At 36.6% G+C, this 26,648-nt stretch overlaps 1 protein-coding gene, 1 long non-coding RNA gene and 2 other non-coding genes across 5 annotated transcripts in view; all 4 read right to left on the bottom strand.

Annotated features, from left to right (window-relative positions):
- The window catches only part of LOC113039613 (protein strawberry notch homolog 2-like), a 47,319-nt gene extending 41,278 nt beyond the window's left edge, over window positions 1–6,041 (bottom strand). For both annotated transcript variants that reach the window (XM_026197556.1, XM_026197557.1), the window contains exon 1: window positions 5,867–6,041. The gene's annotated coding sequence lies outside the window, so the exon portion shown is untranslated. The remainder of the gene's footprint in view (window positions 1–5,866) is intronic.
- A 16,542-nt stretch (window positions 6,042–22,583) lies between these two features.
- Window positions 22,584–22,656, bottom strand: trnaa-agc (transfer RNA alanine (anticodon AGC)). The gene has a single exon. It is a non-coding gene; the product is annotated as a tRNA-Ala (tRNA).
- Window positions 22,657–24,634: 1,978 nt separating this feature from the next.
- On the bottom strand, window positions 24,635–26,566 carry LOC113039612 (uncharacterized). Its single transcript, XR_003275054.1, has 2 exons — window positions 26,432–26,566; window positions 24,635–25,046 (listed from the first exon to the last, which is right to left on the bottom strand). It is a non-coding gene; the product is annotated as an uncharacterized LOC113039612 (long non-coding RNA).
- On the bottom strand, window positions 26,504–26,576 carry trnaa-agc (transfer RNA alanine (anticodon AGC)). Its single transcript has one exon. It is a non-coding gene; the product is annotated as a tRNA-Ala (tRNA).
- Window positions 26,577–26,648: the final 72 nt, after the last annotated feature.

The following is a 26,648-nucleotide window of genomic DNA, read 5'->3' as shown; positions in this document are numbered from 1 at the left end:
CTGCTGAAGCAGTCAATTCAAAGTGAAACTGATCATAACACTAAATGGAACGGCTAGTACCTGTACGTTACAGATTGTTCCAGATTTCTGTGATTCATCCAAACAGCTGGAGGCAGAAGGTAACCATGACAGAAATAATAGTCAAAATGACTAATTCAGTTGAAAAATACACCACTTTAGCTGTATTTCTATCATTCAACCCAGTCTGTCTCTTTGTATGATCACGATTACAGGCAATATTGTCTATCTGGGTGGGACATTTACTATTATAAAGCATCAGCAGAATGAGTGTTATGAAGTCATTGTGAGTCATAATGGGCTTTCATTTCATTGAAGGAGAGAGCCATCTCATAGGTTTACCTATGTCATTCAGAACCTGCGATCAATGGAGGCTATTCAAAGCAAGAACGCTGCGTTAACAGGGATCTGTGTAGCTAGTGGCTTTATGAAGTCTTTTTCCAGCATGTCAGCAACATTAAATCATATAAGAAGAAGAAATGTGGTCTTGAAAATGAGAGCAAATGCATGGAGCAATGATCTAATAGTAGGCTAAACGTTTCAATAAATAATAACAAAATAACAAAAGTTGTTAAAATGAAGATTTCTGGGGAAAAAACTAACAAAAATAATTACTGGATTTGTCAAACTGGTATGTTTGTGCACCTATAAGAGGTCATGAAAATTCAGGCCACAAACTTAAGTTAGTTAATTTATGTTTTACAATATTCAAAATAAAAATAAAAAAATTCTTAAAATGTTGACAAAATCTGTATCTGAATGAGTTCCTGGTGAAAATTTGGAGGTTGTTAAAAGTTGTTTTTTAAAAAAAAAAAAGTTTTCCTTGTACGATTTTTGGAGTATATCTGCATAACCAAGAAATAACGTTCTTGCAATATTATAAAAAGGAAAGAACATGAATGTCTCCTGGGAAATGTTTTGAGCTTGGTTGCATTACCAAGAAAAAATGTTTTAAAACCTCAATAAATAAAAAAAATAAAAAAAATTTTGCATAGCTAAAGCCAGCCTCACACTATAGGAGTTCTAACTGATTTTGAAATTTGGTTGTAGCACACACATAAGGAGAATCTTTGCAGATTATCTTCCCTCAAATCTTAAACATGCACCAACTACAAGATTTGAAAATCATGGTCCATCACACACTACAAGATATTTTAGTCACTTAAAAAAAAAAAACAAAAAAAAAAACACTGGCTGCAGAACAGAATGATGAGGCATATTTTAAATGAGCTTCCAAGCTGTTGCAGAAAAAGCTACAGAATTTAGAAGACATCAAGCAAATAGTTAAAGTTGCAGTTTGCAAAATTACATATTTATATATATGATCCATGTATATAGATTACATAGTTAAGGGGGTCATAGGACACCTATTATCTTTAGGGTCTTAATGAAAAGTCTGTTACAGAGTTTGGTTAAAATTTCTCAATGGTAGTGTAAAAAACCCACCTTTTTAACCCTGTCAAAAACAGCTCTTTTCAGAGCAAGCCATTTTTTAGCATTTTCCTTTAAATTTTAATGAGCTCTGCTGACCCCGCCCCTCTCTAAAGGAATTTTTACTTTAGCCGCATTCATTGTGAAGCCTGCTAATTAGCACAACATTAGGAAAGGCGATTTGCAAAGATTCACAAGATAACAGCTGTAATCCAATAAGCACTGAGCATGCGATCACAAACATTGCTCAGGCATTACAGGCAAGATGAAATGAAAATGACATCCATCATTTTCTTAAGACATTCGGTTTTCTTTAGAAATACAGTGATATCACAGCACCTGCACCGGGTTTCGACATTGACACGTGCAGTGCTCACGTCTATTCAACGAAGTCAAAGCCTTTTGTTTGTGGCGGTCAGTTTTGATATTTCCAAATGTATGGGACACACTTTGAAACTTACCTGCATATACTCTTTCATTTGATCTAGGCGTCTGTCTTTAAAGTGTTTTGTTAGTTTGGAGTGTTCTCAGTATGACCGGTACTAAATAAAAAACTGGTACCGTAACATTTTTATTAACTAATTAACTTAACACTAATAGAGTGGTTGTGTAAACACATTTCTGTTCAACCAGCTTGTAAAAGTACATGTAGCATCTGAGTTATAAGTAATAGTTATAATATTAAGACAATGTGCGAAACATTCAGAAACTGATCTGCATTTGGAACTGCCTGAAAAACCTACAGGGACAGGAGCACACGCTGCTTTTTTTCCTCTTACTGGACCGTCTGCTGTCTTACTGTCAGTTGCCGCCCACTTCCAGCACAACACTGACCCAGATGCACAGCGTGACGTCTTCACGATTCCTTCCAAACCCGAGCAACTCCATCCTTCATTTCTGCCCGGGGTCAGGAAACCGACACTGAACCGCACTGCTGCTGATTCAACTAAATGACAGAGCGAAGGCCGCATCCAGCAAAACAAGCCACACACACGTTCCTGGGGTGCCGTCAAAACCGAGAACAGACGTACTTTGCATCCAAAGGAAAAAGCATTACATAATAGTACACAGACTGTAAAGACAGTCCTAGGGAAACCTATAAAGGGCAGAAATTCAGGGACGGATACCTAAAAATACCCCCGACTTCATCCTGGAGGTTTTTGTTCAAGAAGAACATGTAATTGCATTGGTGAGGTGATTTGATACAGTAAAACAAAAGCTTTTTCATAGAGAAACTGATTGAGCGGCCAGTTATGGGAAAACTGTGGGTGGACAAACCACCATGAGATTTTGAAACTATCTTCCTGACTTCAAAACAACTCAACATCTATCACTAAAAAATCTTTTCACTTACAAACAACATCGCCGTCACTCCTGTTTCCGCTTTGTATTTCCACATCATTCGGTTTTCCCAGATCACCCAAGATGTGCAGATTATGCCTTGAAATCCCCTTTACTTCCAGGACGGACATTGCAGATAATAAAAGGATTGCTAATCAGATGTTACGACTGACGACATCTGAAAACTGAAACTGCTAAAACATCACAGCTAGTTCTGCCATGGTGTACGTGCTCTCAATATCACTATCAGAGTTAAACATTCCTTGAATGCACATTCCTTGAGCACATTAGCACTTAGTAGAGGAACAGCCACTGGCTCTCGACTGTGTTCTACAGAAGGAGTTTAAACCAGGAGGCCACAGAGAAGTAAAGAGACAAATTGTGTAAAAATCTTTAAAAATATATCTAAAATCAAATAAGAATCATGTAAAATAAATAATGATGAATTATAAATAAAATACAAAATACAATAAAATAATCATTAATTATGAAAATTATGAAAATATACAAAATAAAATACTTTCAGGTGTGCACCGACTCAAAACTACAACTGGTAAAACTTCTTTGTGGAGAGCTTAAGACATCACAGTCAAGTTACTGCCACCAGTATTATAGTCAAAATAAAGGCTTGTGAAATGAACAACACTCAGTGTTTGTGTAACCTGCTGGACTTGAACCAATCACAGTGGCCTCCCATGTCACTTCTTCCCGGCACTAATTCACACATAATACATGAACCATTACTTAAATTCCAGAAACTGAACACTTGCATTGGTAAGGCAGTAATATACACACAGCAAAACACTGCTACAGCAGCAGTATTACTCCTCACTGAAACGCACGAATGAGATTCCCTCCCAACGGAAGCAGGAAGGGACCTCAGCCCATGCCCCAGACCACTATCTTGAGTTAAATCACTGCTAGAGAGCTTTGTACCCTCCCTGTACTTCACAACAGAGCTTTGTGTACCAAAATACAAACTGGCTGTTTGAATTACACGCACAGCTTTGAGCCAAAACTAACAAAGAAACAGCTAATAAATAACCAGGATCGTGAACTAAAGTGCATCAAACTGTCACATTTTAATAAATTATTTGTTCTGTTTCTGGGTGAATATCATTTATTATAACTATATAATAACTGTTAATTTTAATTAAATATAATATCTGAATTATATATCACTATTTTCAGTTATTAAACTTTTTTTTGTCTTCATTTTTACAAGATTACAGTTTAAGAGGACAGCTACAAGGTTAAAAAAAAAAAATTAAAAATTTGATTTAATGGGAAACATTTCAATAACAGTCATGTTAGATGACGCATCTTCCTTTAAAAAAAAAAAAATCTGTTTCATATGATAATCATCAAATCTTGTGGCAATAATAAAGGTAAAAACAACCAAGCAATAAATAACAGAAGCTAAGATATTTTAATGTGGACCAAATTGTTGACATTTTTCATTTTAGTTATCTTAGCTTCTGTTATTTATTGCTTGGTTGTATATATATATATATATATATATATATATATATATATATATATATATATATATATATATTTAAAATAAGTATCATAACTTTTTTATTATTATTATTCAATTGTAGTTGGGAAAAAAACAATAAATCAATGTTAAACCACAGGAAAAAAATTATTAAAATTTTTATATTTATATTCTAAATATATTTTTGTTATATGTGCATTAAAATTACAAAAACATCTGAGAGTATAAAATTTGTTAAATTGTTTTATTATTATTTGCATAATTTGACCCAAATTTATATTTAATAATGTCATAACGCACACAAAAAGGCTTACATTTCTTCCGCTGTTGGTGAAGTATGTACCAGATACATCTGAACATGTGTCAAGAAACTGTTTTCTTTTAATATGCTATTCTGTCTTTCCAAAACAAAACATGGCCATAATTGCTATTGTTTCCCTCCCCATGTTACTGTCTAGACCCAGTGATGTCAGCTTGCGTCATCATCCGTTGGCGAACAAGAGACTTCTAATTGAGCTCCTCCACACTCTGCTGACAAATAAAGAAGAGGGAAGTTTGCGTGACTTCTGCAGTTACACAATCAGCCGGAACCGCCATTGTCATATCTGACCAATAAAGGCCGATATCAGAATAAACAAAGACATAAACACTATCATATCGATTTCTCCAAAGGGTTTTACAGAGAACGAATGACAAGGACTGGGCTCAGATCCTCCCTTCATCGCTTTCCATGGAAGGGTTAGTTTGCATCACAGCATTCCCCGGAAACATAATTCCCAGAAACGACTGTCCATTCAGAGAAGTGAAAGAATTACAGTCAAATCCATGGCATGATTATGAGACACAATATGCCATTGATTTAATAGTGAACTGAGAAAAAACTCACTTGGAAACCAAACTAAACAACAACAGGTCGATGTGTTTTACAGTACAATATGAGTTCAGACAAGCCCAGCTCTAGCCTGAAGGGTTTACACTCTTGGTTTCAATATTACTCATCCCTTATTAATAAACTCATCACCTAAATTAGAAATATCACATTTATTACGTTTATATGTGGCGCACTAGAGAAGCATTCAACATACTGGTGATAAATGTCAACCTTAAGAATAAGACAAAACGTTACCCGGCAGAAATGAAAACAGAAAGTTCAATTCCGCGAATAGAAACGTATCGCTAACCGTTGAGAGTCTTTATACGCACTCAACATAACAAACAAATAGGTATTTTAGTATTTAACTCTTCTGAACCCTGTTTATTATCGGTATCTGACAAATTGGTCATGTTTTACTACGCAACACAACTAATTATAAACTTATTTCGACCCCAGAGACTATTTACAACAGCACTTTCGACATTAAAACTAACTATCTATTCGAACTAATATCTTTATAAATCCATTAAAACACAAAACAGTACAATTAAATACATTAGACGTCAAATAATTTGAAGTTTTCGTAACTGACATTCTCTGTAAATACGTTACGTGTAAACACTGCGCACGCGCCGGACGATTTAGAAACCGGTACACAAACAACTCTCAAAAACTCTTTAACAAGAACAGGACTTGCTTACTTGAATAAAAGCAGCTTTCTGAATATATTTCCCAACTCTTTTCCTCGTTTGACGTCTCGGGAGTGGTGAGATTGGAAATAGCCCTGGTTTTTCTCAACTCGTCGCACTTGAAGCCATGTTGAACTGAAAGCCGATACTTCCGCGGCTGCCTTCACGTCTCACTGGACGCGAGTCAACCGTGACTCGGGGATGGGACGCGACGCGTCTGTCTGGACGCCTACGTCAACAGCTACTGACCAATCGAAGGCGACGCGCTCGTGGCCACGTTATGGGATTCGTGGAGAACTTTCTAGTAGTGCGTTTGCGTCGCGTCTTTCGCTCGCGGAAGCGTCAGACTCTTATTAACAAATAACGAATATAACAAACAAAAAATCGTGTTTTTGTAGTCAGAATGTCTTGAGGAAATATTATATATAACTTTATGATGTAAACTTAATGATAAAATATGTCTGAGAGTGTTTTATTTTTTGATGATTTCTTAGTTTTTTGCGCTCCCTTGTGGATAAAGAGCTAAATAGCCGTTTGTTTTGTCTTACAGGGTCAAAATTCTATTCGATTCTTAAAATTAGAAAATTGGTAGAAAAAAAAAAAATTGGATTATGAACCATACAAGTAGTCTACATATTACTTATGAAAACCCATGATTTACAAAAACAATAGCATAATTTTTTTTTCTCGAAAATCATATATATCAATATAACGTTTATATTGACTGCTACAAAAAGGATTTGGCACTCTTTGAGTTGTGTGTAGCTAACTTTACTGTACACAGTAGTAATGCTAAGCTCAGATAATTTTATTTACTTGATCTTCGGATCTTTGAATCATATGATTTTGACAATTTGAGTTATATATTTATATATTAAAATGTTATATATTCAATTCACAATCAAACACAACCATTGATTATATTCTAAATTAGGAAATCATTACAATGCAGCCAGTAAAAAATTATGAGATACAGTAAATTATTAGTTTACAACCCGATTCTTTCATTCATTATACTGTTAAATGTTGCTATAGATTAAGCACCACTCTATTGTTAAAATAAGCATTCAACGTTTAAGCTTCAAGGATGTGATAAAACTTGAAAATCTTGGGAAGAAAATTTGTGATATGCTGGTATGCCAAATTTCAGTTCCTCTTAGGGGATTTTTCAAGATCAGCAAAACTGGAATTCTAAATAGTCACTTTCCCATGCTTGAGTCTGTATATAAATACAGTTTGTTTGATGAGCGCGCACATTTTTTTTTTGTCTTTCCTGATCATTGAGCATGGCTCATGTACACACCACTGTTCTTCTGCAGGCTGTGTCTAGCTTCACAGGTGTTTCTGTGAAGACTTACAATGATTTGTGTACCTAACTAGCTTTTACCACGCTACAACCCATCACGCTCCCTAACATCACAAAGCTCTGGACTTTTGGTAGTTCCTAGGAGAGCAAAGTCCTCTAAAGGAGATAGAGCTTTTTCACATTTGGCTCCCAAACTCTGGAATAGCCTTCCTGATAATGTTCAGGGTTCAGACACACTCTCTCTGTTTAAATCTAGATTAAAAAAGCATCTCTTTCGCCAAACATTCAAATAATGCATCTCTCAAATTGTGAGTGCAGTTGTATCTGATCAAATGCACATTCTTATTCTTTAGCTTGGGTTAAACTAACTCATTTTACTTTGTTGGAACAGCAGCTACGCTAATTATGTCTCTATTTGTTTCTCTGTTTTGCCACGGGATTGAAACATATCTGAAACATACAGAACTAGCAAATATTGCTACTTACTACATTATAATTGCTGTTAATAGTGTTCATCGTCTGGTTGGTCTTGTATTAATTCTTCTGAAAATGCCTGTCATTTGCACATAAACTAATCACTACTTATAAGCTACTACTTAATATTGTAGAAACTTGATTTTCTGTTGCTTTGCAATGATTTGTATCGTAAAAAGCGATATACAAATAAACTTGAATTGAATTTGGAAAAACCCAAAAGGTGACCAATAACCAAGAAGGTTCCTATTCCAAGCCTCAATTCCTCTGGACACAGGTTCTGACAAAAGGAGCTTTTTGTGAACATAGACAAATTCTTTGACCCAAAGTATAATTTGTAAAAGATGACACCACCTTTACACGTGAGGACAGTGAGCGAGAGGAAAGACTACTGGCTGATTGAGATTCCTCAGGGCACTTCACGTAAAGAGGAAAGAGCAATCGTGGAGAACTTGATTCGACCTTATGGAATTCTGCTGAGAGAGGGGTGAGGGAGGAATTCTAACATCATTCCATCAACCTTGATGGGTTCTGTGGGAACTTTTACTGCTTGTGGGATTGTGATTATTAAAATGTCATTATTTATGGATCTCTCTCTATACGTTTTAATTAGCTGGAATGATTTGTGTTTCATAAATTATGTGAGACTAAGTATTCTTAGTATGGCATAGCAGTTAGCATGTTAAACGTGTGTTTGAAGTAAATGCATATACTGTGAACTTTCAGTTCATGAAAGCGCACCTTGGTGGACACAGGCTATAGGTCATCTGCACCAGTGTTAATTTTGAGACAAAATTTTAATTTAGTTTTAGTCTTAGTCTTTTGACTATAATTCTTTTTAGTTTTAGTCAAGTTTTAGTCATCTGATTTGTTTTAATTTTAGTCTTATTTTAGTCGACTAAAATTGCTTGGTATTTTAGTCGACTAAAATTGCTTGGTATTTTGGTTGACTAAAATAAGACTAAAATCAATAACAGATTTACTAGACAATTTTTTTTACAGCTGGTATAGGAAACAAACTTAACCAAAATATATAAAACACAAATTCAACTTTATTTCAACACAACTGTGTCTTTATTTCGATTCAAAAGCTTTTATGCAGCAACAAACACTGTCATGATAATGTAAACAATAACTAGCTGCCAATTGACCATCAATAAAAGAAAAATAACGTTAGGTCCAGGACCTTAAAGCTTACAGCTGAGCTGAACAAGGAGTGCATACATTTAAAGTAAATATTTAATAAGTTGGGTGGATAAAAAAAGTAACAAGATTTTATAAGGTATTCATTTGTCTAGCAATATTGTATGTTTTAAATACTACAATATTGCTAGATTCGTATGTATAATGATAGGATGTGAACATATACTATGTGAACTAATATAGAAATATTTGTGATATTGTCAACAAGTAGAACATTATAAAATATACTAAACATTAGTATTAATCAAATGTATGTATCATAATATGAAGTATTAGTATTGTGCTCTCATCTAACTTGAAGGGGCTATTTTACAGTACTTTTCAGTTCGTATTATTTAATGCTACAACATCTACGCACTGCAGTCTTCCAATTTTGCTTAGCTCAATAAACAAAAGAATATCGTTGTGAAATTACATTTGAGAAAATGTCCGGGTGGCTCGTCTGTAAATGTCTTTTCAAATTGGTTGTGTTCTTGCCACGAATGAGCGCTCCATGTGCTTTACGCTTTGTTTTGTTTTGTTCGTCGTCAAACGTGAAGTGAGCTGTGGACATTTTGTCGCTCTTTTAGACATCACCTCTTCGAATGCCGACTTCCCGGGAGCTCATTTAAAAACTGAAGACCTTCGCTATACGTCTCAATAAGTCAGGCTCGGATTGGTTCTCTTCTCTCATGCAGTCTCGCCTGTTCCGTTTTGCCGGTTCTTTTGTTCATTCCTCGCATCTCTCCCATCTGCTGATTTGATTTTCGTCACATTCTATTTTCGTCTCGTCCTTTATTCGTTGACGATAATGTCAATCAATTTAGTCATAGTTTTAGTCTCCATCAGTGCCTTCTATTTTAGTTTTCGTTTCGTTTTCGTCCGCAAAAATATATTCGTGACGAAAATAATGACGAAAATATTTAGTCAACGAAATTAACACTGATCTGCACTGCTGTAGCAGACCATCTCCACAATGTTATTAAAAATGTACCAAGTACTTTAGTTTAGTTTTTATTTATAATTTAATATAAAGTGCAGTCTAATAGATTACACCACAGACTACAGACAGAGCTGGGAGGATTACTTTCAATTTGTAATCCATTATTCCAAAATTCATGAGAAAAAAATTGAAGTAACATAAATCCATTACATTACACATTGTAGGTAATGTAATCAGACTACTTTAGATTACTTTTAGATAACGTTTTTTCACATTGACCTAATAGGAGAATCTTGTACACTAAAAAAACATATTGTGGGAAGTCGTGGACTAGTGGTTAGAGAGTTTGACTCCTAACCCTAAGATTGTGGGTTCGAGTCTCAGGCCAGCAATACCACGACTGATGTGCCTTGAGCAAGGCACTGAACCCCCAACTGCTCCCTGGGTGCCACAGCATAAATGGCTGCCAGCTGCAATGTGTGTTCACTTTGGATGGGTTAAATGCAGAGCATGAATTCGGAGTATGGGTCACCATAATTGGCTGAATGTTATGTCACTTTCACATATTTTTTGTTTTTCAAAGGACTGGCAGCTGCTAAAAAACAAACTTTAAATTACAGTCAAATATCTTAATTGAAATAAAGTTTAAAAAACAATCATTTTACAGAAATTTTAATTAAAAGATTTTACAGAAAGAAAAAAGTTATTTTACAGATTTCTCCATGTTTTAACTTTAATGTTAAGTTTTTTGTTTGGCAGCTGTAATGGCCTTTTTTAAATTAGTCTTTTAATTGCAACCAAAGGGATAGTTTGCCCAAAAATTATACAGCGGATATGTTGTTTATGTTCAGATCAAAGCATAAACAATGTAGACGGCATAACCATGTACAATGCTGATGATACAGAACAGCACATGTCATTCACGTATGTAATACGGGGGATACAAATTTTTTGAATTAAGTCGTTATTTTTGCTGGGGTTTTTTTTTTTTAAGCACAAAATGTAATCTTGTAACTTCGTAAAATTACAGTTGGACCACTGATGTCATGTGGACTATTTTACAGATCTCCTTGCTAAGTTTCTGGACCTTGATCGTGCAAGGATCCTTGCTGTCTACGGCAGGGTCAGAAAGCTCTCGGATTCCATCAGAAATATCTTAATTTGTGTTCTGAAGATGAATGGAGGTCTTACGGGTTTTGAATGATATAAGGGTGAGTAATTATTTTTTACATTTTAATTTTTGCCTGAACTATCCCTTTAACAACATAAAGTGCTCAAACATTACATTGCATCAAGTTACTTCTCAAACTGGGTTTGAGAAGTAACTGCTTAGGGTTTATGAGTTTAATGGAAGGATAATAATTAACTGAATCATAAAAATGTTAAGACCATTTAAACATGAATCAAAAGAAAACACTAAGTTGATGCAATGTCGCAACACTTTTGTATAAAAGTGATTTTTATAAATCCAGATATCAAATGCAGTGTAGAGTAGCTACCAGCGTGAACGTCCACAAAACTGGACTTTCTGAGTGTATAAGCAGAAGGCTATTTTAGAAAGGAAAATGTAAAAGATAAAAAAGAATCAATAAATTATTTTTACTGCTATAGTGTAAATAATATGAAATCATGTATTACATAAAAAAGTCAAATGACGAGTATTTTAAACGACAATATAATGTAATTAGGAGTACTTAATTTTTTAACTCTGATCATGTAATCCAGATTACATGTAATCAATTACTACTCAAGTTGAATACTATAGCATGGTAAAGTAGTACAGTAATGACGCTCCACAAATTCTGCTTGTAAGAGTAATATATTATAGGTCCCATAATAATAGCAAATATTTCTAACCCAGAAATCTATCAAATAATGTTAGAAATCCCCTTAGTCCACTTCCCGAGTACATTCTTGAGTTTACAGAACAACACATAACCACACAAAGCCTCTTTGCCTGTCGTGCGGCTTTGGCAGAGCTTTTCTTTTTTGGCACACAGGCATTTGACAAATTAGACCAAAAGTAAACACAATTATGTAAATGTATGACAAAATCAAATTATGTTCTTTTCCAAAAGCGCCTTTGTTTGGCTCGATTATTCTCCTACAATAATGCGGCCCCCACAGGGCCACTGTAAATTGGGTTATGCACAATTTTTGGAGAGGGTGTCCTTGGTAAGTAGATGTTTGTTTTCAACCATAACACAAGAGACCTGCATAATATTTATTGACTCGCAAAGTCCCCAAGACTTTTCAAGATATATTGAACACTAATATTGTTAATCTTACTCCAAGAATTTGTAGATTATTTTCTGTGGAGCCTTGGATTGAATACCTAACTGAATAGCAAACATCATGGTACAGGAGGTATGGGTTTTTCTATTTTCCCCGATGGCTTTTGGTGTTCTTTACAGTATGAACAGTCTTCCAGCATTGAGAAGAGTACTGAGTATTCTTGTAACATATAAAACGAATGTAATAATTTCTTATGAAAAAACACAAAAACTTTCCTAAAGTGTTATTAATTTAAAAAAATATCCTCTTTGGTCATATTAATTGCATTTGTTTAATATCCTTCCTGCTGTTTAAATTGGTCTTTTTTTTTTAGATATTGTACTATGGAGAACCTAAATTATATTACAAGGATAATTAAAAGAATATTTATAGGATTCATTCATTAAATATGGAGATCTTTGAAGATTATTACCAGAGACAGGACTTTGTTATTCCTCAAAAGTCTCTTATTTCTTTATCTCTTCCACTTGAGGGCAGTGAAAGCATACGGTACTAATCACAAAATAACAGTCAGACATTGATTTAAAGCATTTCTGTTATTCATTTCATATAGAAAACGTAAAAACAAGACATCATTGATTTGTTCTAGACTCAAGCTACTGCTTTTATTGATAGAACAAAAAAAAAAGTTTATTATAATTAATATTTGTAGAAACTGCAGCCTGACTAAAACAAATTTTTAAATTCACAACACTACACACCCATTTAAATGATGTAGGAGCTCCAAAGCTGTACAAGCCAAGAAAATTATAGACCACACTCGGAAGACTATAAGACATTTGTGTGCACATCTCTCCACAGGCTGGTCTAAACCTCACAAAAAGAGACCAGTTTAAATTGAAACAGAAATATGACTGTCTGAGATTGACATTACAGTCAGCAACTGCAATTATCTGTTATTATTAAACTGAAGGTCAGAGGTAAACTATAACAAGTAGTGATGCCTGATTGCAGAACCATTCTTTTGAGTCAGTTATTTTTAATACCGTGTATTTCAACGCACATCTGTGCCAACATTTATTCATTTTAAACAACCATTGTCTCTGTTGGAGGCTGTATTGACTCTCATGTGCTCTGTCTGAACAGCTCCTCATACAACAGTAATCATGTCTCAGTGTGTGTCTCATGTGCTCCCCCCATCTCATTTGATGCTCCGGGTGTTGGAATAATTACAGTTCTCTCTGCCAAACCATTCATCTCTGCTCATTTACTGAAGACAGGAAGGAAAGAAAGAAAATGGCCGGATACACATAGGTGTGTAGCAATCGGGGACAAGTCTCAATGCAAAATTAATCAGAAATTAATTTATTAAAAGTGTGGCGTCTTTTAAGATAGGCTTGAAGGGCATCTTCTTGATGAAATATTTAATACTTATCAATGCTGCTATAATAAAAGGTATACCATATAGATTTTAGCTCCTTCTAGTGGAGAAAATCTTTTTTCAACATTCCACCGTTTCTTTTTTGAGCCTTCCACATCTTAGCCTCTTAACTTTCCCTATTCTTACCATTTTTTCGGTCTTTCCTTTAAAACACTTATCGATGTTGTCAGAAGACAAGCCGTGGACATTTTGCACCACTTTGCGCTAAATGATTTACGAGAAGAAACCTGACCGCGGTCAGTGGCCTATTTTTAGACTATTTCGTCAGTCGCAGCATGTTAAATCTGATATTATGTTCACTCATATTTAGCATTTACAGGCCAGTGGTTATTCTGGAAATTGGGGGGGCTGTTCTTGTGGCGGTGTTCCTCTTGGTCTACCTCGCTACTCTCTACAATCCTCGAAAAGATCCTCAGTATGAGCTCTGACACGGATTTGATTGGTTAACTCTTGAGATAAGCAGCATATCCTCATTTCTTTCGGACTCTCAAATAAATAAATGACAGATTATCAGACACATGGTCTCAAAACACCACTTTTTTTCTGTTTAAGGTTACATACATCTTGCATGAATTATTTAAAGGGGGGTTGAAATGCTCGTTTTCACTCAATATCCTGTTAATCTTGAGTACATATAGAGTAGTACTGCATCCTTCATAAATCCAAAAATTCTTTAGTTTTATTATATTCATAAGAGAAAGATAGTCTGTACCGATTTTTCCCGGAAAAACACGACCGACTGGAGGCGTGACGTGTGGGCGGAGCTAAAGAATCACGAGCGCCAGTAGGGTTTGCGTTGAGAGCATTTGGAAACTGTGACATTACCGTGAGGGAAAAACCATCATCCAAAACAAACCATGGCTTATAGTCAGATTCAGCCGTTTATTTATGATCCAGAATCAGATCCCGAGGCTGAAACTGAACGAGAGCAGCAGCAGCAACGACTCGCTCCGAACGGGACTCGAACCCGGGTCTCTGGCATGGGAGGGGACGCACTAACAAGGAGGCAGAGATATTTGAAGCAGTTTTACTCACCGCCTGCGGTTCCAACACACAATCGTGACCCTTTTTCATCCTTAAGAAATAAACGATGTGCAAATCCGTCGTCAAACTGGGCCTTTGTTTGTAAAACAAGCATCTTCGAAATGCAGGGAACAAACACAAACACTTGCACAACTCCGTTGACGCTCTGTAAAAATAAACTCCATCCACTGGTCCCTTAATGCTGTTTCTCTTTTGGTAATCTGTGCAGGGTTGTCTTGCCCTGGCAACCAAAAACACACTCCTTCTGTGACATTTCGCTCTCGCTCTGATCAGTGAATGCCTGTGCTCTCAGTGCTCTGCTATACGGGAGCGCGCGCTCTTCCGGGAGAAGTGCCTCAGGACCCATATAAGGAAATTCCGCTCCATCTAACGTCACACAGAGACATACTCGAAAAACACTTTCCGAACTTGTGACAAACCGGAAGGAGTATTTTTGGAACAGAAATACTTTCTGACAATGCATATGCAGCAATGCAACTACCGCGATCAAGGCTCAGAAAGGTAAAAAGGACATTGGTAATATAGTCCATGCAACATCAGTAGTTCAACCGTAATGTAATGAAGCTACGCGAATACTGTTTGTGTGCAAAGAAAACAAAACAATAACTTTATCCAGGAGTTTCTTAGATGGGAGTTCGTGAGACATGCACACCTTACTGCATTTTGAATGTTTCAGTGGCATTTCTGTGAAGATGAACGAAGGTCTTATGAGTTTGGAACGGTTGAGTAATTAATGACACAGTTTTCATTTTTGGGTTAACTATCCCTTTAATTGTTTTGTTGCTGCACTGAATGAGGCCATTTAAACTCATTAGTATCGGTGGAATGCAGATACTGACATTTCATTGACATTCTCTCTCACCGTATTAAAGGTTCAGAAAGGTTTACACAAAAACCAATGGAAGATGTGGTGACACATGCAAAAAATTTCATTTCCCCCACCAAAATGTCTACAGTGCCAAGACAAAAAAAAAAGAATTCTTCTGTGACACATGGTAGGCCCATGTATACAAACTGAAAAATTAATCTGGAAAGAATATGCATTAAAAAAACGTTAGTTTCAAAATCCCCAAATCAATAAACGCAAACTCTTGTGCATTACCATTCTGCTTCGTATAAGGACACAATAGAAAAATGTTAACTTTTGCAATGTAATGCTAGAAATTTAGCTTGAGATAGCGGGGTTATTATTGGTTTGAGTGACAGAGAGGTGACAATGTCACCTGGCACAGCATGTCATATCGAGACGTTAATTCCATTATCACACCTGTAATGCAGGTAAACTAAACCAAGACCCCTATGGATTAAAAGGGCTCGGGAGAAGAAGGGAAGTGAGAAAGACAGAAAGTGAGAACGTCAGTATCAGACTGTGCATCTGTGCTCAGCGGATGGCAATACAGCACTTCTCATTGAGCGGTTATATCTACGAAGCTGTCAGTAAGATACTCGAACACAAGAACAATGGCACTGGACAATATCTAGTCTAGCCATCCAACCATGAAATTGGATACAAGTAAAGTATTTGTTATAATAACACACCTGTCTTTACTTCTACACCCATGGTTTCCTTCACAATAAACTATGAAATCCATCTTGAAAACATTGCTTGGGAAAAGAAGATTATTAAAGGAATATTTCAACTAAATTGAAACGTATCAGGCTACCATCATGACGAGCTTTTCAGCTCACCATTTATCTATATGAAAAAGAGCAGCGTGGATATTCCCCTAAACTTCACCATTGCGTTCCAATGGAGTCATATGTTTTAGGAACGACATGAAAGTAAACGATGACCAATTTTTTATGTCTATGTGAACTATTCCGTTAAATCCTGTGTCTGAGCTTTCAGTGGTGGCATTTGCAGTCATTATTTTTGCCTCCATGCTCAAGAATTTTCATTTTCATGACCCCTGCCACTCATTATTTGTCACCCAGATGCTTAGGATATGCCACATGGGGTATTCGCTGTCTCTGCAAAGTGCCCTTTTGGCAGAGCTGAACTTTATTTAAAAAAAAACCCCACCACATGGCTCTAGATATAAATTTCTTGTTCACACCTCCACTTGCAGATATCATTATCCTCTTCCACCTTGCCAGAAATCAATAGTCGGTAAGAGTGAAATCTTTTTAATAAAGACAGTGTGAATAAAGGTGGACTAGTTAACTCTTGATAGAGCAGTTGAGCGCTGCAACATCTTATTAGTGAGGTTTTTCTCTCTGCACATCACAGAGGGCTTAGAGTTAAAGTCGAAAACATTTCAATTCAGCGTTTCGCAAGTGCCAATGAAGCCGAGCTCATAATCCCACTAGGGAGAGATGCGTTTTCTTGCAAAGCCTGCAATTAAAACTTAACAAAGCAAATGAACATTTTCGTTTCATTATAGGCGAGAGCAGTTTGTCACTTTCCGAGGAAGAAAGTGTTCTATTGTTTGATTTCAGTTTTGCATGATGCTAATTATACGTGACATTTGCATACGAGAATACATGGAAAATATAACCTTCCAATAATGTAACTTACTGTACAATGTTCCACTTACTGCATGACTCAACAAATAAATAAATAAGTGTATGTTTGAATATTAAATTTAGTTCAAATTGTGTTGTAACCTTACCTATATATTATCTAAAAATTAGTCTACAGTGTAGCCTAAAAAAAGTCCACCAAGGCAATTTTGAGATTAGAAATTTTCACTAGCTTATTACTAAAATGAGACCACTGAATGCCACCATGGGCCAACCAGGATCTGGTTCCATAGGACCACGCAAAATTGACCAATTGGAATCAAGTATTCCATAGGACCACGCACAATTGACCAATCAGAATAAAGTATTCCATAGGATCGCACAAAATTGACCAATCAGAATCAAGTATTCCATAGAATCGCATAAAATCGACCAATCAGAATCAAGTATTCCATAGGACCACACACAAGTGACCAATCAGAATCAAGTATTCCATAGGACCACACACAAGTGACCAATCAGAATCAAGTATTCCATAGGACCACACACAAGTGACCAATCAGAATCAAGTATTCCATAGGACCACACACAATGGGCCAATCAGAAGCGAGTATTCTATCATAATATCATTGACCTCATTGACCTTTTCTCCTGGCCAAGGGATATGCCTCTTGTTGGAGAATCCAAGGTGAAGGACTAGACACTGTTGACATTGGTCAGTGGTTAGTATTTTCTCTACAGAATCAGTAATGGTGCTTGTATCCATCAGGCTGAACGTGAGCAGAAAAGGCCTTGATCTGGCACCCCCTGGATCTTCTCTTGTGATTTATCTAGTGCCTGCCATGGGATTCACTTTCTTGAGAGGATTGGTAAGTTGATGCTCACCATATGCTTGTGTATGATCTCCATAATTAATTCTGCTAGGACAAAGAAACTCATATCTTTATCCATATAGGCCGTTCTTGATTGCCCATTAGAAATGCTCAACAGATACGTGCAAGAGTATGAACCGTATCTGAAGGATCCTGTGGGCTTCCCCAAAGTTGCTGTTAATACATTTCACATACTCTAAAGTTATTACATTCAGTCAGTTTTATACCAACAGATTCAGGCTTTTTAATAACCTAAGCTTTATAGCATTGATCTCCTCTAAATGACTGTACGGTAAGTATTACTAATCATTAGCACTCAATAAGGTGGGTGGCTTATTGTCACCTTGGGTAGTCCAAGAATATCCCCTCTGCCTCAGCCCAACACAAAGGTATCGAGGGTACCTTTGTTTTTGTTTAGATTGGGGTTTTAGCTTGCTCAATAGGTTATCAAAAGTCCTTGTTCCAGCTGAAACCCTGGCACAATGGTGGCTCATCGATCAGGCAGGAGATGTGCTGTGACTTGATAAGCTAATCCTACCCATGAGTCCTGGCTGAGCCCCTCCATCAACTCAAACAAGCAGAGGGTGTGACATGTGTGGGAATGTGTTTGATAAGGAATGAGGGCGCGCCAACACGTATGCTTGTACAGAGGACAGAAACCTGCATCGATCACATAATACCTGTGCACTCAGGGACGCCCATGTGCTGGTGAGAATATTTATATAGTATGTATAGGGCAGGGGAAATTCCTTGAAATGTTTCTACTCATATTCAAATTCAACATCTGTGACTGATTCGATACTAATTGAGTGCTTATGCTTATGATACTAAATGCTTACTTAATATATAAAACAATAATGTATATTATTTTATACATAATATATATATATATATATATATATATTAGGATTAGGGATGTAGAATAAGTAGAATAAGTCATTCATATGTTCTTAATTAGCACTAATACATGGCTAATAATGTAGTAATATGCATGCTAATAAGCAACTATTATGTGTTACCTATTCTAAAGTGTTACCATGATATTTTATTTTAAATGTATATTTGTAATATATATGCATTATATTTATAAGTATTTGTGAAAAAATATAATGAATAGTAAAATAAATTTCATTACCATTGTATATGATATTCAAAATCAAGCAATAAAAATAAATTCTCTAAAGATGTATCTGAATTCCTGGGTGAACATGGATTTCACAGCTTGTTATAACTTTCTTGAAAGACTTTCAATACGACGAGGCTCTGTTTAGGGTCTAATCATGGGTAATGCACCCAGATTTGTGTTTTTAAGCCTCAATAAGTATGAATGATTGTGTGAACTCAATGCAGGCGGGCCGATCTGTATTCAGCGGGAGTGCATTGCTGCGGCAGCGCTGGTGCCCTTGGGGATTGAGTTGGACTGCATTAATTTGCCATCAAAGCACTGGTGTGTAGAGGCAAGGCGTGTAGTGTTGACACTCAGATTGAAGTAATACTTGTTGCACGATGTCTTTTCGACTCCAGATGTTGCTGCTCCTGTTCCAATGCTCTTCTAATGCTGGGTTCATTTGCATATGGGCTTTGCACACCTGGCTGCACTTGGATGCTTGATTGGACGGTATATTTTGCATGTGCCATTTTACAGGTGAGACATGAAAAACTTCTCCAATATTTAGTCAAATATTGGAAGAGAGCAAGAAAACATCTGTTAGAAACTGCCAAATCTGTGTCTAAGGTGCACGTTAGAAGCAACCATTGAGGTATACTGTATTTCCTCCATAGTTTCTGGCAGAATCTGGAGATTTCTGTCTACTGTATGCTGATCTTATAGAAAGGCACCATCAAACAGTATCACGTTCAAAGCCTTGGTCTGAACAAGCTCATCCACCACCCCTTTAATTCCCAGTATGAGGCCTGAGCAGTCAGCATTCCTAATCAAAGACCTCCAGTAGAACAGGACTTCACTGGCGTCTCACTGTAGATCTCCAGCTCGACATACTAATGAACGCCTCCTCAAAGCTGAGAGGACGTCACTGCGGTCTATTCATCTATACTTACCCATAGGCAGAGGCCTCTAAAAATACATTACAAGGGCTTGGATGAGACCTCATTTTGCCCTTACCATTGAACTTTACAAAAGTACAATATGAAACTAGGTTCTTGCATTTTCATTAAGGGAATATCAGTTAGTGTTGGTATGTGGGTGCTATTGGGTGCGTTAGCCATTGTTATCTAACTATGGTTGCATCTTCATAACCAACAATAGTCCAATAATTCAGTGTTTCCTGAAATAGTTCCAATGAACATTCGCAAACAGTATCATAAACAGGCATGGTTGGAACTACAGCTCTCGGCCTGTGGTTAGACATACGGCATATTGTTTGACATGTGGACTTAGATTGTGGACACACCACCATTTCTGAAGAGTGGTCACCTAAATAAAAGTAAGCCTGCAGTCTCCAATCCTGATCCTTGAGAACCACTGCCCTGCAGAATTTAGCTCCATATTCGATTTCAATGGATGCAAGTACTTACCCTACATCTTCAGATCACAAATTAATATGTTTTTGATGAAATCCGAGAGCTTTCTGACCCTACATTGACAGCAAAACATTGTTTAAAACCCAGAAAGGTAGTAAGAACATCGTCAAAAATACTCCATCAGTGGTTCAACGGTCATTTTACGAAGTTACGAAAATACTTTTTTGTGCCCCAAAAAAAAAAAGACTTCATTCAACAATTTCTTCTCTTCCGTGTCAAGTCTTCGGTGTACATTCACGGCAGTACTGCTGTTGGAGAGGAAAGAGACTGCTAGGCTTTGGTTCTAACTATCAGCAGTATACACTGCATTCCTCTCCTTGCAATCAAGGCACAGCACATCTGGTTTCTATGTTAGAATGCCAGAACATGCATTGTGGTACTGTAGTAAACAAACGTTGAAGATTGACACAGAAGTTGCATTTAGGTTCTAATGATGTTCTTACTATCTTTCTGGGTCTTGAATGTGTCAGTTAAACTGCTGTCTATATAGGGTCAGAAAGCTCTCGGATTTCATTAAAAATATCTTCATTTGTGTTCTGAAGTTGAACGAAGGTCTTACAGGTTTAAAACGACATGAGGGTGATTAATTAATGACAGAATTTACATTTTGGTGAACTATTCCTTTAAGCAACAAGTTATGTTATTTTATGGGAAATGCACCCCTGAGTGGTTGTGTTTTGGCCCGAGTCAAAGTGACCAAAAGTCCTTTCCTTCAAATTTATTTCACCCGTTTTTTCATTTACCAGGTGAAAATTGTCTTCTCAATTATATAAATCTCAACCACAAATACAAGATCTTGTGCTTCTGTCCACCACAGTGCCAGTGGTCTCATGCTGGAGCGTCGCTGCACCCACGCACTGCAGAAATGTACAGGATTCCCGTCACGACCCTGATGTCTGTCCTCCTTGTCAAACTGCTGCATGGGGCTGGTCCTGTACTGCTCGCCCTGTGCTGCAAACGAGAGCCGGACCACTTATTTTCCATCACACCTGTGCGCCAAATTAACAATGAGAAGAACTTAAATCAATAGAAAAAACAACAACATTGACCTTGAAGGGTTAGTTTCTTCAAGCATTGAGTTCCATCATCATTAACTCATGCTGGGTGAACTATTGCTATGGAAAAAGTGCTAGTTAAATTGGCACCATTGTGTTCCAGTGGGTTGCTGTTAATTTGGCAATCACGTAGGGTACAGGACACTGCTTTTGAAACGTCTGGATTGTGTCAGTTGCCTGAGCTACAGCTGTTACTGAATTCCTCATGAGAAAAACAACTCTAGATTGCTAGATGCGGAGATCATTAAACCATTGCTTGTTCTACCTGTCCTGACACAACAAGACCTTTAACACTGCAGTTTATTAGCCTTCTGTCCCTCACTGTAAAAATCTCATGTGCTGCAACCAGAGGACTCTTATTCTTGTGTTCTCTCCATCTGTTCCACACAAATCCCACAGTTGCATCTTAAATGTAACACATGCCAGAACTTTCTCTTGAATAACTGACTGGACTCATAGGTATTAAAATATCATCCTACAAGATCTTCATCTGGATACGCTGCATGTACATGATCAAGTCAGCAGGGTTGAGTTCTACAACTAATAACCTTAAAAGCAAACTTTGCAGAATGCAGAATTTAACATTCAAAAATGTTCAAATCATTTTTTGGCCAACAATGTAAATGTATAACGTGACAACTCACCAGTTTATTCCAAATATCTATCAAAGGATCCAAATACTGCAACAAAAACATACTAAATCAGTATTAACAAAGGAGCTTTGAATGGAAATACGAAATATTACACAAATTATTGTAATTAATTGCAATAATGTGTAAAATTGCTTAAATAAATAAATATGAAAAACAGATTGTCCTGCATTCCAATTAATATCAGTCAAACTGCATGTGGGTTGTTTTGATTAAATAATAACTAAAGAAATACAGTTATCTAACACAATAAAACACTTAAAAAAACATGATAAAACAATAATAAACATGATTTATGAAAGTTAATAAAACGGTGTTATCCGTTTTTGCAAATAAACTCTTCGTTAGTGCATTAGCTATAGATACTTAGTCTAGCATACTAAATGGCTTCATGCAGAAATTAATTCGCGAAGTCTAGTCATTTTAGTCTCAGTATCTTATAAATACTCACCAGTAGTCACTGCGCGCTGAATTAAAATGTAGTTATAACTTTTAGAGCAGGAAAGAAAGGGAAAAAAAGCTTTGGAGAATGCGGGCATCGATCCCGCTACCTCTCGCATGCTAAGCGAGCGCTCTACCATCTGAGCTAATTCCCCTACGTAGTGCACTACAGCTAGTAAGCAGGAAGCTAACATAAGTACGAAACTCCACTCGCGCTCTTAAAAATCAACAACAACACACAGTACATTCATTAATTATCGACAAGATACGACAACATATTATCAAAGTTTCACGATACAGTACACTCTAATAGCTAACCAGTCATAATAACTGCTTGGCAGTTCACACAATGAAAGAGAAAGAGTTTGGTTAGAAAATAAGTTAAGCTTATTCGAGATTAAATATTCACGGCAAAGTTAATAAATAAACTACCGAGTAAAGCTACAAACATTGCACAAATTCGCACAATCTGCAACATACGCAACCATACACAAAGCTAGCTACACAAAATAAGTTACTGCTTAAAAGTGTTTCCAAAAACTCTGTTATTAAAAATGTTCAAATAATAATAATATTAATAAAAAATTATTCTGCATTCCTATCAAACTGCAAGTGGGTTGTTTTGATTAAATAAAAACAACTAAAGAAATACAGCTAACATACACAAAACATGGTAACAAAAAAAAATTATTCATGAAAATTAATATAAACGGATTTATCTGTTTTTTGGAAATAAACTCTTCATAGACTAAGGTTAGTGCATTAGTTATGGATACTTAGCCTAGCATACTAAATGGCTTCCTGCATAAATTTATTCGCAAAGTCTAGTCATTTTAGTCTCAGTGTCTTATAAATACTTACCAGCAGTCAATGTGTGTTAAACTGAAATGTAATTATAACTCTTAGAACAGAAAAAAAAAAAAATAAATAAAAAAAGCTTTGGAGATTGCGGCTATCGATCCTGCTTCCTCTCGTTTGCGACTTAAAATGCTTCCCACCGACTGAGGCAAAGTAAGCCCACATGAGCCAATCGCGTCTCGCCTGTGGCTTACTTTTGACCAATCGCGTCTCGCCTGTGGCTTACTTTTGACCAATCGCGTCTCGCCTGTGGCTTACTTTTGATCAATCGCGTCTCGCCTGTGGCTTACTTTTGACCAATCGCGTCTCGCTTGTGGCTTACTTTTGACCAATCGCGTCTCGCCTGTGGCTTACTTTTGACCAATCGCGTCTCGCTTGTGGCTTACTTTTGACCAATCGCGTCTCGCTTGTGGCTTACTTTTGACCAATCGCGTCTCGCCTGTGGCTTACTTTTGACCAATCGCGTCTCGCCTGTGGCTTACTTTTGACCAATCGCGTCTCGCTTGTGGCTTACTTTTGACCAATCGCGTCTCGCTTGTGGCTTACTTTTGACCAATCGCGTCTCACCTGTAGCTTACTTTTGATCAATCGCCAGCTGCTATAATTGTCATCTTTGGTAATGCTATACCTCATTTTTGAATATTCCTCATTATTTGTTCATATACAATGTGTATTTTTGGAAAATGAATAGTGGCAGTATAGCTGGAATGCATATATAGCACACGTTTTCTTCAGCATCTGTGAACCTGTAAGTTAAAATCATCAGGCATCCGCTAATTAAGCTACATTACTGTCAACAATGATTTCTGGGCCCTATAACTGAAAATAATGATTAAACAATTTAAACGTATATTTGCTAATGACACATTTTTTAATTTACAAACCAGTACCAAATCGTTGTGGAGATAGGGTGAACTGCATTTACCAAGAAAAATAGCATATTTTCTAAAATAATGTAATAATAATGACGTTTGGATAAATAAATAAAAACAGTTGAGTTTTTTTTTAAAACATACATTTATCCATATGGGCCAAAGTATGTTGAGAATATTGCTCATTTTAGTTTGGGTAGACCAAAAGGTGAAGAACACTTGAGAAATGCCTGAGACTTTGAGAGGTTAACGCACCTGGGGTGACCCTGGGGTAAGAGGACCGCATTTGAAGTATGAGGATGTGTGTTGTCAGAAGACTGGTCTTTATTTTTGTAGCACATTGTAAGTGTAGTCATAGTTTAAAAGGACAGTGTTTGAAACAGGACATGCTCTTTCATGAGTATGTGAAAAGTACTTTGTGTTTATTGTGCGTACACTGTGTCATGGTTTAAGAGGACAGCATAGGAAACAGAAGGAAATGTTAGACTTCATATTTGACTTTACATAATGATATATCAGGGACTCCTGTCTTCTGTGGACAACTCCTCATCAGGCCGTTTATGGTCCTGGCCATGTTTATTACCACAGTCACATTGATGAAATAATGAACCAGCTGTCTGAGTTAAACCAGAGGACACTCATTCAGTGGTAAGCAAGGCCCATTATTTGCTTCAAATCAACTTAATACTTCTAAACATATATATATATATAACATATATATAATACAAGTAATTTATTTTCAGATTTCAATGGCAGGAGAAGAATCTGTCTCTCCTGTGTCCCGTTACACCCAGAGGAACAGGCGCCGGCAGGACCTGGAGACAGAAAGCGGAGTCCATAAGAGTAAGTATGTGCAAGGGGTTACTTTTATCATGTGTAGCAAATGTTGGCAGCCCAAAACTTAATAGTTTGGTCATAGCCGATATGGTAATGCCATATTTTGCTCATGCGCCTCAAATGGCAAATTTTTAGATGACTGGATGGCAGAACAGCACCGGCAAAAAAATGCCAAACTCCACCTCCTCAATAAATAATGTCTCTCCTGTATATATTCTGTATATAGGCTATTCTGTGTGGCTATTACTATGTGAATGTGTGTCCTCATGGCAATATTTGTGTGTATTTATTTTAATTAATTTATAAAATCTGATAAAACATATCACACACACACACAAAACATTAATAATAGATAACTAAATAAAGGTGCAGTCGATTGTACACTTAACAACAGACGTGAAATCGACAGCATGGCTCAGCTGATAGAGCTTGGGTTCGAGTCCAACCTGCGAAGGGTGACTTGATTCAAATGTAGCTAACTAAAACTCCTTTATAACACACAGGAATTTAGTCCGAGTATTGTTGCAGGGGAAATTTGTTGGCCTATTTCCGTTTTCTGTGACTTTTTCGCTTGCGTGCGGGCAAAAGGATTGGGCCTCTCTGCTAATCCCTTTTCTTAACACTACAGCTAGTATACAAGTATGTGACATAAGTTAGAAACTCTACTTCGTTCTCTGCACAGTACATTTATTAATTATATACAAGATACAACACCATAGTTTCATGATACAGTACACTACTATTGATCAGATATCCAATCTTAAAACTTACTTACCAATTCACATAATGAAAGGGAAAGGGTCTGGTTAAAAATAAACCAGTATAAATAAAGTTACTAAATAAACTACAGAGTACAGCTTCAAACATCGATTTGCAACATACGCAACCGTAAACAAAACTAGCTACACAAAATAAGTAAATGTAAAATTAGGAGCAACCCTCTTTGTTAGCACAGTATATCAGCCAAACACTAAGAGCTTTTTTTTTTCAGTCGTAGTGTAAACGAGAAAGAGTTTATTTGCAAAAACAGATAACTCCGTTTTTAAGAATGTAAAATAAAAAATGATAATTAAATTCTGCATTCCAGGTAATATCAGTCAAACTGCATGTGGGTTGTTTTGATTAAATAACAATAACTAAAGAAATACAGCTAACATACACAACATACACTATAAAAACACGATAACACAATAATAAACCTGATTTATGAAAGTTAATAAAAACGGTGTTATCTGTTTTTGCAAATAAACTCTTCGTTAGTGCATTAGCTATGGATACTTCGTCTAGCATACTAAATGGCTTCATGCAGAAATTAATTCGCGAAGTCTAGTCATTTTAGTCTCGGTATCTTATAAATACTCACCAGCAGTCACTGCGCGCTGAATTAAATTGTAGTTATAACTTTTAGAGCAGGAAAGAAAGGGAAAAAAAGCTTTGGAGAATGCGGGCATCGATCCCGCTACCTCTCGCATGCTAAGCGAGCGCTCTACCATCTGAGCTAATTCCCCTACGAAGTGCACTACAGCTAGTATGCAGGAAGCTAACATCAGTACGAAACTCCACTCGCGCTCTTAAAAATC

Source organism: Carassius auratus, chromosome 22 (assembly GCF_003368295.1).
Source record: "Carassius auratus strain Wakin chromosome 22, ASM336829v1, whole genome shotgun sequence".
NCBI classification, from domain to species: Eukaryota; Metazoa; Chordata; class Actinopteri; order Cypriniformes; family Cyprinidae; genus Carassius; species Carassius auratus.
The sequence above is the reverse complement of the archived record's forward strand: the minus strand, read 5'-3'. Positions and strand labels throughout refer to the sequence as shown.